The sequence below is a fragment of the Polyodon spathula genome, chromosome 28, assembly GCF_017654505.1.
Source record: "Polyodon spathula isolate WHYD16114869_AA chromosome 28, ASM1765450v1, whole genome shotgun sequence".
In the NCBI taxonomy this organism is placed as follows: domain Eukaryota; kingdom Metazoa; phylum Chordata; class Actinopteri; order Acipenseriformes; family Polyodontidae; genus Polyodon; species Polyodon spathula.
In genome coordinates, this window is record NC_054561.1 from 929,390 (window position 1) to 942,937 (window position 13,548).

Genomic DNA, 13,548 nt, shown 5'->3' on the forward strand with positions numbered 1-13,548 from the left:
GTGTGTGTGGGGGGGGGGGGGGAAATTGCTCTACTCTTTTATATTTGGTATCAAGTTTCGTTCAGCAGCCTTCTCACTTGCTGATCCAGGTAACACTGCCCCAGGCAATGCTGCTAATTTGCTGTAATTTGCTCCTGTGATTCCCTGGCACGGGTTCCTCCCCTTGGCTCTTAAGAATACAACAATTAGCAAAATCACTCAGCTAATGCTGTCCCTGGAGAAGGAAGGTCCAGCGGTGCACTGTGATTGCTTAATCCAGGTACAGCGCTGTGCCCTGCCTCCCAGTCGGAAACCACAGCCAGGCCTGCGCAACTCTGCTGCAATGCGCTGGACAGACCCAGGATTGCAACTCTGTGCAGAACAACTGGAACCCAGTCACTGCTTTAAAGCACATTCCCTTCGAACTTTCACACTACTATACAAAATGCCGGGGCCAGTCTGGGCTCTTCTACTATCCCATATAGTCTTTACCAAGTTACTTGAGTTTTAGTCCTGTCCTAACAATGATCCCTTCAGAATGATTTAAAAGTAAACAGCAAATGCAAACCTCAACTCTCTTACTTTGGAACCTTCCACCAAAGATGTTCCCTGAAGCCATGGCAAGGCAAGATCACTTTGAAGATGAGATAAGAGTGGGGGGTTTACTTGTGTGTTTAGATGTGTGTACTGTATGTGTGTGTGTGTCACGTTGTGTCTCCATCCGAGTGTCTGTGTGTGTGTGTGTGTGTGTGTGTGTGTGTGTGTGTGTGTGTGCGCGCGCGCGCGCGCGCGCGTTTACTCTCGTAACCCAGGGGTTCTCCCTGTGAAGCAATGTGAAATTTAAAAATGTGCAAAGCCAGTTCAAATGCTAATGGAGCATCAGAAATCCCCTGCTTAGCCAGCAGGTTTAGGAACAAAAGCCCTTGGAGAGGCAGCGGCAGCAGCAGCTTGCAGGGTCTGAACATGACAAATGCTGGAGTGGCCGGTTCCTATTGTGAGGAGGGGCAGGGCTGTGCGCCTATTCATCAGGGAGAGGTGGGGGGAAGGCTGTGCAGCCCGGGAGGGGGTCCTGCAATGGATAACTGGACCCAATGCTGACAAACACAGCCCAGCTCAGCACACATACCGGGAGCGCAGCAATGGGTCTCCATTGACATTTCAAAAGGACTGGAGCAGCTACCTCCAGCCCCCGCCTCCTCCTGCCTGTTAATATGGCTCTTTCTGCTTGCTAGCAGTACAACAGCGATAACCAAGAGCTGCATCTTTTTTTGTAATTCTGATATTTCCAACTGCGAATCGGGGAAAGGCTTCTATGGTCCAAAAGTTACTTGAGATGGCTGTTATGAAAATAAAAGGGCAATATATGTTCAAAGTGTTGGACAACATTGCTACAAATGTCGCAAAATCAAGAACAAAGCTGAGTGTCTGTTGGAGCCCTTGAATTGTATTACTTAGCTGTAGTTTTGAAACTGGCTTGATTTTTACAAAGCTGTAACTCAGGGGTGAATTAAAGAAGTCTGTTTATGAATAAAATCAACTTTGAAATTCCTGTAACTGATATTGGCGGGTTCATTAAATGACATGAATAGTCTCTTAAAATACAAACAGACTTTGGAAAAAATAAAATAAAATCTTAAAACATCACAAGTTAAAATTACAAAGTTTAACTCCTGTTAAACTTGTAAACAAAGTTTAAGTCTCTGCAAATCTGCAGCTGTCTGTCTGGGTTACCTTCTAGAATGTGTGAAAATCTTCAGTATTTTACGGAATTTTCTTTCTTTCCATTCAATTGTTATGTGTTTGTTCTGTCTGTTGCAGATTGTAAAAGAGATATTGTATGTGAACGGGGAGAGGAGTTGAGAGGGTGAAATCTCAATGAACAGATCATTTATTAGATAAATGAATCCATCTGCGGAGTGCTCAGAACGCTCACTCGTCACCCCAAGCCTGCACCCAGCCCTTTGAAGAGCAGGCTGGAATCATCAGCATTCATCCCCTCGTTATTAATCATTAATGCAGCTGTATATCAAAGGGGTTCTTCTCCCCTAATCACAAACAGAGAAGGATCCCCACTGCGGCGGGGTGGGGGGTGGCGTTCCCTCTCTCTCTCTTTCTCTGCACTGGCATGACATTGCAGGGGTGGCTCTGTATGACTTAACTTGCAACACTTTAACATTATAAATGTTTCACACAGTAAAAACGTAGCGAACTGTAATAAAGCACAGTGAAAGCATGGTAAAGCACAGAGGTCTGGTAAAGCATAGGGAAGCATTGTAAAGCGCAGAGAGGTGTGGTAAAGCATAGGGAAGCATTGTAAAGCAGAGAGAGGTCTGGTAAAACAGATTAAAAACATGGCAAACCAGGGTAAATGGTGATAAATGCATATTATAACCATTCTAAAAGCATGGGGGTAAAAGTGCATGGGGTTCACTGCTTGCTGAACCCCAGCTCAGCTGAGCCCACCAGCACATTAAAGGAGTCTGCCAATATTTAACCAGGAGTGATGCATCAATCTGGCACTCACTCTCTTTCACACACACACACCCAGCCTTGCAATTGTAGTTCCCTATTCACTTCTACCCCTCAGAGATTCTCAATATTTCAGCTTTTGTTCAACACAAACAAACCTCCCCCTGCCCCTCTTCTTCATCAGCTTCCAGTCACTCCCCTAGTCAACATAGCATATATAGCACACACTTATGCAACAAACTGTCACTGGCACACACACACACACACACACACACTCTCTCTCTCTCACTCACTCTCCCCTCCTCCCCTATTCCCTACCGAAAGAAATCATTTATCCAGTTCATCCCAGCGTTGAGACTCTCTTTAAAACACTTGCTCTTCTCCCCTCCCTTCCCAGCACCAACCTGCTTTCTGACAGGATGATAAAAGACTGTTTTGTTTTTCACTCTCTCTTTTTTCTGGGGGGGGGAGGGGGGCGTTAAACATTAACACAAATATAGGGGGCAGGCAATGCTAGCTGGAAGAAGCCGTTTTACAGAAACCGAACTGCACAATGTAAGCGGCAGGCTTCCGTGGAGCATAGGAAAGCATTGTAAAGCAGAGAGAGGAAGAGTATAATCATGATGTAATGGTGTTAGGAGCTCTTGCCCCCCTGCCCATGCTTTTCCAATGGCTATACTGTGGATCATAGTTTACCCTGGTTTGCCATGTCTTCTAATATGCTTTATCATTCCGTTCTATGCTTTGCAATGCTTTACCAGATTTTCACAGTGCTTTCATACACTTTGCTGTGTTTTTACTGTGGGAAACTTTTCATAAGGGTTAGCCTACCATGGTTTGTTTAATATGCATTACCATACCTCTTGGTGCTTTACCATGCTTTCTCCGTGCTTTATTACATTTTGCTATGCTTTAAACAGCTCTCCCTCCTCTCGCTCCCTCCCTCTCCCTCTCTCTTTCTTTCTGTTCTCTCTCTATTATTTTCTAACACTCTGAGCCGACAGGCCGTTTAAACCAACAGCAGCCCTCAGCCCCTCACAGCCAGCAAGGATTAAATTAAGCCTGTCACTGAAACTGGCACTCCAGAGAGGAACCACAAGCCTCCTGGAGCAGAGAGAGACAGAGGGAGGGGGAGGGAGAGAGAGACGGACACACACTGACACTCACACAGGGATGCTTCATTTCCTTCCCATTACTATACTGTTCATTAGCAGAGGATTCTGAAACTAAACTGTGACAAGGGGCTGGTTCATTGTTTTTTCTGTACTTTACTACAACTTACTTCACAGAGGTCTGGTAAAGCATAGGGAAGCATTGTAAAGCACAGAAAGGTCTGGTAAAGCACAGGGAAGCATTGTGAAGCACAGAAAGGTCTGGTAAAGCATAGGGAAGCATTGTAAAGCACAGAGAGGTCTGGTAAAGCATAGCGAGGTGTGGTGAAGCACAGTGAAGCATTGCAAAGCACAGAGAGGTATGGTAAATCATAGGGGAGCATTGTAAAGCACAGATAAGTATGGTAAAGCATAGGGAAGCATTGTAAAGCACAGAGAGGTCTGGTAAAGCACAGGGAAGCATTGTAAAGCACAGAGAGGTCTGGTAAAGCACAGGGAAGCATTGTAAAGCACAGAGAGGTCTGGTAAAGCATAGGGAAGCATTGTAAAGCACAGAGAGGTCTGGTAAAGCACAGGGAAGCATTGTAAAGCACAGTAAGGTCTGGTACAGCACAGGGAAGCATTGCAAAAGTGAACAATCGCTGTGCAAATTTACTGTAGTACACTCTTATAAGGTTTCATAGTAGAGAAGGAGGAGTGTAGAAAGGGGGGGGTAGATTTTTTTTTCATCATATTTTAGTATTACAACAGTACATCCCAACTCCCCCGCCACCAGTCTGACAGTAAGCAGCAATGACAGGCAGAGCCACTTACAGATCAGGGGGTCAACTGCCAAGAATTTACAGAAGCCGAGGTAGGGGAGAGGAGGGGGGTCCACAGTACAGCTTGCTCGGGCAGACACAAGTGCAGAGGAAAACACAACAATACACCCCTGCAACAGGGGTGGGAGTAAGGCTCCCGTTGCACAGCAGTTTGATCCATTCCTGGTTTTACTACGAGTTTAATAAGACACACCTTGCTACCTATACACACTATGTCTAATTGAGCTTGTAGTAAAACCTGGAATGGCTATAACTGCTGTGCAATAAAACTGGGAAATCTGACGGATCCCTCTAACCACACAAACCTTGCCATTGCCAGCGCACATTCCCCTCTACAATTCACTTAAATGATTTACTGCCTCCTGTGTGCTTAACAGCAGGAGATCAGGGCTGCACAATCCCAACTGAGTCATGCTGGGTTTGATGGAATAAATAAAGACCTGCATGCACAAACTTACCCAAACTGCTGCTGGCTTCTTACACAAGAGTATAGAATACACAAACAGACACCATCACTTTATTAACCCAGCTTTGTAAATTATGCTATCATCAAGTATTACGCACTTTCTACCGTATTTAATGTATTATGCATTTTTTACTGTGTATCATGGATGATGCATTTCTCTGTATTTGAAGTATTATGGATTTTCTTGCATTTACTGCATCTTGTAAAGCGCTTTGTGACGGTGCTCCACTATGAAAGGCGCTATATAAAATAAAGACTGATTGATTGAAATGAAATGCAGTTAAACACCCCCCCCCCCTCTGCTCACATGATGTTTATTTCAAACCAAAAAGGAAGAAATACAAAAAAAAAAGGAACCAAAAAAAAAAAAAAAGTTTGCACAGGTTTTACCCCGATCTAAAAATATTAACAATAATAAAATGAGGGGGGCCCCACTCCCCGTAACCCTTGCTATCCTGGAGGAAAGTCAGAAAGTCGGAGACGGTTTCATAAATGTAACTGAGCTCTGTTGTGCCCCAGATGTAACACCCACTTCTCTCTGCCTCATTCTCTGTCTAGCTCAAAGCAGGGAATTGGTTAACTTTACAGAACAGAACAGAGAGTTTTTAATAAAACACAGAACAAAAGGCAGGAAGTTATTTTTATTTACTTATTTATTTATTTTTTAAGAACCGCAGATAAAAAAATGTTCCACTGAAATAATAAATGCTGTAAAGGTTAAAAGGTTTCTAACGCTAAAGGAAAACAAATGTGATCACTTAATCCGAGTGTGATCACTTAATCCCAATGTGTTCACTTAATCCGAGTGTGATCACTTAATCCGAGTGTGATCACTTAATCCCAATGTGTTCACTTAATCAGAGTGTGATCACTTAATCCGAACGTGATCACTTAATCCAAATGTGATCACTTAATCCCAATGTGTTCACTTAATCCCAATGTGATCACTTAATCCCAATGTGTTTACTTAATCCCAATGTGTTCACTTAATCCAAAATCCTGTTGCTTGTAGTGGTTGGACGTTTCATCACTAAGGCTATAGCATACTGTAAATGACTGTAAAATGAACGCTGTGCATGCGCAAATCAAAGTGAAATTTGTAAATAAAATGTTATAAGAATCCAGGAGGGGACCGGGGAAGCGCACAAGGTGAAGTCAGGACTAGGAACTGGGAGTGGGATATTCCAATACTAGTTGTGCTGCAGCGAGATCCAGGGACCAAAGGGTTAAACCCGCTGGCCCCTCTTGCTGCTTTTTACAGAGCTGATCTGCTTTATATGTGCAATTCACATCCCTGCCTATTACTGCTGTGCTCATAAACCAGCATAGTCTCTTTGTGTCCCTGTCAGAGAGCGAAGGGCTCAATCCTGGACAGCACACCGGAAACTGTGAGACAAATCGCACAGGTTCGGCTTACTGTTCATATCAGCTGGCGAAACCCAGTTTAGTTCAGCAAACCATGTGGAGACAAAATGCTTTGCATCTGCTGTGCTTTCCATTACTATCGTTAAACTGCTTTTAGGGTAACAGTGCTGTGCCATAATTGTGTGCATTACTACCCATGGCATGCCACTGTAAAGGTGTCAGGGTAGGCTGTACTGGCTCAAACTGCTCTGCAATAGGAGCATTGTTATTATTATTAAGCTCACAGAATGCCTGTAAAACCTGAGCTGAATCACACTGCTCTGCATGAATGAGTGAAGATCTCTGTGTGCTCCCAGCTCTCAGATCGCCTGCACTACCCTCGTAATGGAATGACTCGCAAGCTTCTCGGGGCGTGTGAATTAAGGTGTTCATTAGATCTCATTTTCACAGAATGCCCCTTCTTTCTCAGAAGCACTGGGACGGTGCACCCTCTCTGCAGGCAGCCGGCGTTAGGGTTGGCGTTTGACACCGCTGCTGTTTTTTCAAGCAGCGTTGAAAGGCTTGGATAACTCTTTCCCTGGAGTCAGCACTGTTTGTGAAGGTTGAGGAAGCCCACACACCGCTCTACACCAGCCCAGAGGCGACACGAAGAAGAGACCAGACACTGCTCTATATACTGGTCATTGTTCCATAAGGGTTTACACTGTATATGAAACATGCAATGTGCTTGTGTTAATTAAATTCTAGCACCAGACTGTACTGCACCCTAAGCATTTATCACAGTTTTATCTTAATATGCTTTATTACACTTTTATGATGGTTAGTTTACCATGTTTAATATGCTTTACCATACCTCTCTGTGCTTTACAATGCTTCCCTATGCTTTACCATCCCTCTCTGTGCTTTACAATGCTTCCCTATGCTTTACCATCCCTCTCTGTGCTTTACAATGCTTGCCTGTGCTTTTACTTTGGGCCACTTTTAGAAGCCCCAGTGCTGAGCCTGCAGCAATACAGTGTGAACAGGCAAGAGACTAATGTGTTATTTTAATCTTCTCTGCAGCCTGCTGGCATTAATTATTTAGAGTGTTAGTGAATGGAGATGCAAGCAAGTGAGAGAGACAGAGAGAAAGTGAGAGAGACAGAGAGGAGCTAGGAGGAGATAGGATATTATTGCAATGCCTCTATCCTGCAGTACCCCAGCGTCTCATCTCGGGACCAAGGTTAATACATGATAGTTCAGAGAATACATTGTTTGTCAAGCCTGTGCTTTGAGGACTAGCTCCTGTATGAAAGCATGGCCTGTCTGTAGTCTACTCTGTCAAATCCCAGCATGTGTTTTTTTCATGCAAAATCGACTGCATTCAGAGATTGCTCGCATATAATAAAATATAATAAAATATAACACAAAACATGTGCCTTTGGGTCGTTCTTCAACACAAGCTGGCATAAGAAACCAAGAGACATTTTCAAAACACTTGATATGGAGGAAATCCCACTGGCTGAGGAGCGCTCGAGACCTTTACATGTTTATTTCTAGATACTTCAATTGAACTGGTGTATTTCTCCTTTAAAAACAATGGGACTAAACTGTTTGAAAATATACCTGATCTTAAAAAACGTACAATAAAATAGTGTGCCACAACTGACTGTCAAGTATAATAATATATATATATATATATAGACTTCTGAAGTAGTGACAAGTGAATATATATATATAAAAATCTCTAATGTTTCAACCTCCACCTTTTGCTGGTAAAACTGCAGTGATAAACTGGTGAAGATCAAGGACAATTGTGACCTTGAGTGAGGTGGAAATCAAGCTGTGTCTTACAGCTCCCAATGCTATACTTGATATACACACACACACACACACACCTTGATACAAACCACCTCCCAGAACCCCCTTCATTTCTCTAATCTGACTTAAAAACACTTTTATACTGAAAACAGTGAATTAATAAATACTGTCAACACAGACTCACAGTGAATCGAACAGATGATGTGCCATCAAGGTAGCACAGTATATGCGTGCGCGCACACACACACACACACACACACACAGAGATACACACTATCATACGAGACATTTTTTTAAGCCCGTCGTTCCTAATTCAATATTTCAGCTAAACAGGGTTTGAAGTCAGTAAGGTCCCGAGAGACGCACAGCATATAAATAATTTCAGTGAGTCGAGTTAAGCATGTTTGGAATGACAGCGCTGTTCCCTCGTGTCACTTTTACTTAGCCCTTTAAGGAGAGCATGGTGTGTGCGTCAGTGTGTGTGTGCGTGCGTGTGTGTCAGTGTGTGTGTGGGTGTGTGTGTGTGTGCTGTCAGTGCTGGCTGGCTGGTGACAGTTCTCACATTCCCTGGCTCTGGAAAGTGAAGTTGCGATCGCTAGTGGGAATGGAAAGCGGGAGCCGGAGTCACATTCAACACAGCCTTCGGGATCTCACATTAGCATCAGCATCGCTCTGATGTGAAGTTATACTGTCCCTGTGGATTGTAGCCTCGTGACACAGATGAGGTCGAATGAAATGACCTCAATGGACCACTTTAGCTAATGAAGCCTGATTTATTGACCTCCTTATAATATTAACACCACTAAATACAAGCACAATAAAGAGATTCCAGTGGCAGGTTAACAAGTTACATTGCATCTAATGTATGTTTGTCAGTGCTGGATGGATGCCTCTAATGTAGTTGAGAGTGTATTTCTCGCACAGCTTTTGCTGTGGCAGGCCAGCGAGTGAAGTGAGCTGCAATACAAATTGTGCAAGAGAAAGTACACTCTCATTAAGAGGTAGCCACCAAACACTTCCAAACAAAATGCCAGTAAATCTAAATAAATAAACAGGCAAAAAACACGATATTTGTATACTGTTTATAGAGGCTGGGAAGACTTCGGGTTTGATACGGCAAAGTTGCCTCAAACAAGGTCTCCCGGTCTCCTGGAACAAGGTTTCGAGCCACTCTTCCTGATAGAGTGGCTTTGTGTTCCCTCCTCAGCTTTATAGACACCTTACACATGATGGATTTTTATCACAGTATTTATAAAAATCAGCTGGTTCCTGCCGATATCTGGTGACAGCAAGTTTCGCTACTGCAGAGAGCTAACCAGAGTCGAGACTGTGCGAGAGAAGGACGCTCTGCTCCCCGCTCTCCCCTGGTCTGCATGTCCCTGGGGGGGGGGGGGTCGAGTAGCTGATTTCCCTTGCCCCCGTCGGTCAGCACCTTCACACTCGGCTCCGAGGTGGTGCTATGAAGAGGCCTGGACTGCCCAGGGCAAGGAGACACTGGAGCGCACTGTCAGCTTCCCAGCAAGAGAATCAACAACACTGTCAACACCCCATAGCACAAAAACTACAGCTTCCGGGCCCTGGCTTTATCAGAACACTACTGTCCCTGCAGCCAGGTTAACAATCTATGGATCAATGCATCAACCAATCAATAAAAGCAAGAAACTTTATTTAAACGTGTCTCCTCCATTTAAGAGGGGAGGCGCCTGCCAATTCCTTGCTTCCGAGTCATGCGCTGTATGAAGTCCTCCCACCCCTAGAGGGCAACCTGCTGACCCCCTCCTCGCCTCGCTCCCTCCCTCCTCTCACGATGACTCCGAGTGATAAACGTTGACTGTCTGCTATTACATCAAGTTCAGTCTGACAGGTGCCCCATTAACGGCAGTTCATTTTAATAAAGGAAGTGACATGAGCAGCTCCTGACGACGCAGACAGGCCGTGCTCTACCCCCCTCATGCTAACCCAACTGGGCTGACTGATAGCTTCATTACTTTAATGGATGAACGCCGAGACGTCGACACATGAGGACAGCTGCGCTCCTAGTCGTGGTATTGCAGAGAGGCGTGGAGCCTGTCCGTACTGACAGGTTAATGGAATTAACTACAGTCAGCAGCAGCAGGGAAGTACTGCCTTCATTCAGAGCGCAAATGGGATTAGACACACATACATACAGATTATATATGTATATACACACACTTTGTATGTATGCAAGTATACATTTAAAAATGAATGACTGGTGAAGGATATTTATTACCGCCTTTATCCCACTCATTTACTAAAAACCTGGTATCCCTGAACAGCTAATCAACTCCACTTTAAAATGTATACAAGAGACACACACAATGTGTTGTGCAATTCATATATTTATTTATCCATTTTAAAACATATAATATTTCCATACAAGGGTGCTCTGGATTTCTGGATTCTAAATCTTTCAGAAAGAATCCAATAGGGAATCAGAAAGTAGTTTGCTAATTGAAAGAATGCTTCTTGGAATAGTCTAAAATCAGAAACTGCCAGACATGGGACTGCAGTAAGCAAGGCATTCTGAATGAACGCTGGCTTGGGGGGGGGGGGGGGGGGGGGGGGGGGGGGGGGGGGTCCACTATCAGGACCACCTGCCAATAAAGAGCTCTTTTTCAATCCTTTACTTGACAAGCTGGTTACATTGTGGAGACTTAAAGGCTTACACCTCTTTCCTCTCCGCTCTCTCACACTCCCTCACTTCCCCTCTCATGTCTTCTTCAAGAAAAAAAAACACATGGAAACAATTTGCATCTTATAGTAAAATCTGTCCAGAAAAAAAAAAAAAAAATCATGTTGGTTTCATTTTTCAATCGAATAAATCATTACCTTACAGAAAATACATTCTACACTTTTACCTTACAGAAAATACAATTCTACACTTTAATGGCCTCCCCAGCACGCCGTTTGAAGTTGTTTTTTTAAAAAACTGAGCACTTTGTTTGCACCAACAGGTGTTGGGGGGGTTTGGGGGGGGGGGGGGGGGCGGGCGCACCCAGGCGCACCCAGAAAGAACGCCAGGGGCTGTGTGGGGAAACTTATTATGATGGCATTTCATTCCCACTGAATCCTAGAGCTGAGATCTGAAAGCAAAGACCCAACGCACATTACCAAGCCCTCGTCAAACTGGGCTGACTTACTAAATGCTGTTCATCCACCACCTCAAACACCCAATCAAAAGTAGAAAGTACAACCAAGTCAAGTGGACACACGTTCCTGGGCAGCGCCCTATACCCGCTTACAGGTAAAACATGACCCTGACAGTGATGTGACACAGCCATCTTAAAGTTACTGTAGCAGATGGAAACGGCGTATCATTAGGGCTAGCGATTCTGGTTTGATTATACATTATAAAAACACAGTACCGGGTGATATTATATGAGACCCACTGATTTTCACCCGGAGATCACAGCAGCCAGCACCCTGAGCAATATTATATACACAGTCAGAGTTCAATCCAGGTCTCCACAGGTGAGGTAAGGGGTGGCACGTGAGTCAGTCTGTTGAGCCATCCACCCCTCTACGAACCCACACTGTATTTCTATACTACTCACCAACAGGAAATGCGTGATTGAAATCAGTTCCCAGTGTTGGTAGGCTGGAGGCATACTTGCTGGTACATTCAATTAAGGGCTATCAGTGCAACATTTCAGACTTGAAGTCTTCTCCGCATATAAATGAAACATCAAAAGAAAGTAAAGTCACGCTGCTTGGTTCAGCAGTCAGTGAAACAAAGTAAAAGCACGCACACACAAGAAGGAGATCAGAGGCAGCACCCAGTCTTCCTATTAATGAATAATGATGTGAAACACGTTAAAACAATGAAACAAAACCAAAAACAGAACTGTACAAAGCCAACACAGGGACCGGATTCACAACAACCAAGGCTCTCTCTCTACAACTTCGCTGATAAACAAAAGAACTTTAAGAGAAAAAAAAAAACCTAATCAGGGAAATCAGTTCATTAGAAGTAAGAAAATTTTTTTTTTTTTTTTTTTTTTTTATGAAGACATTGTTATATAACCCCTTTAACAGGAATGGTAATAAGACTCCTCTTGCAGAGCAATTTCACCCCTTCCAGGTTTTAATACAAGCTTGATTAGCCACAGTGTGCACAGGTAACAAGCTCAGGTGTGTCTATTAAACTCACAGTAAAACCAGGAATGGATCAGACTGCTATGCATCGGCAGTCTTATTTCCATGTAAGACATGCATTTATCAGAACTCCTCACACACGAGTCCGTTTTTTTTTTTTTTTTTTTTCTAAAGTGAATTCTTAATCCGAAGTACACAACAGGCTTTAATGCCTGGCTGAGCCTGGAGTATTATTAGACCATGCTGCAGCTTCTGCTACCAACATCTGAAGCGGAGCAAAGGAGATCGGAGTATGAGATTTATTTCCGTGGTCGTTATTATACAATATAAAAAGAACACACAGCGTAGCTCAGTAATAATGGTTTGGTCCGACACCACAGCTTGAGAACACATCATTGAGCTGCACAGCTCGGTCTGAATCCTGTGCAGGAGAGCGGAGGGCCTCTTCATGTTCCTCTTGAACAGATTCTTAGCGAGAGGGAGTACAGACTCCCAGGGACTCCTTCCCTTTACAGCTTGCAGTCAGACCCAGCGCCCCCTCCCAGGAGAATCATATCCAGTGCACGGGGCACTCACCAGTAGGTCACTGGAAATACTTAATGGAGTGGAATAGTAATGGAGAAACTGAGAAACTCACTGTTTTAGTATTTCGTTTCGGCTTCCGCCTTCTACTGTGCTATCTGAAGGCGGCAGAGGCCGAAATGTTGTAGCTAATTATATAGGCAGGCAGACAGACAGATAAATAGATGTTGTTTTTTAAAAAGCAGCTGACCCCTTGTAGCAGTGATTTATAGGTGTTCAAGTCTGCTCAGGGCATGTGTGTGAGCCAGGCCCCTCCCTGTGCATACCGAACCATAAACCAGATCAAGCCTTTGACCCCCATCCCTCCTTCCCAGTACAATCACAGCCTTGGAATTCCCTCCCTCCCTCCCAGCTTCAGCAAGAAATATCGCTTCCTTTCAGGCTCTGTTTTAAAGAGTGATAAAAGACCTTTTCTAACCTCACTGCGCGTGTTGTAAACCTCGCAAGTTATTTATTGCCACGCAATTCTCATGTTTGCTCGATTTTTTTTTTTTACTGCTGTCTTTGCGCACACCCCCACCCTTCACTGGGCCTCTGATAGCCATAGACTGGAGGGCTATTTCAAACACATACTCACCACTGACACACACACACACACACACACAGGCTGCTGCAAGGATGACTTAAACTTCACATGTGCTTTATTTTCTGTCAGGACTGTCTCTACCGTATCGATTTTTAAAGACAAAGGTTAGGGAACGGCGCACTGACGCTGATCCTTGCTGGTAATTCACTTACAACCATCAACGTAAGGCTTATGAAATATCAAGAGATATCTTCTACTTGTGTAGATTCACTCATATCAAATCCTAGTCAAATTATTACTTTTTTTTTTTAA

General features: G+C 44.0%; 1 protein-coding gene across 4 annotated transcripts in view; it reads right to left on the reverse strand.

The window, feature by feature from the left end:
* Positions 1–13,548, reverse strand: part of LOC121301899 (retinoic acid receptor alpha-B) — a 106,054-nt gene that overhangs the window by 44,221 nt on the left and 48,285 nt on the right. The gene's annotated exons all lie outside the window — the stretch shown is intronic.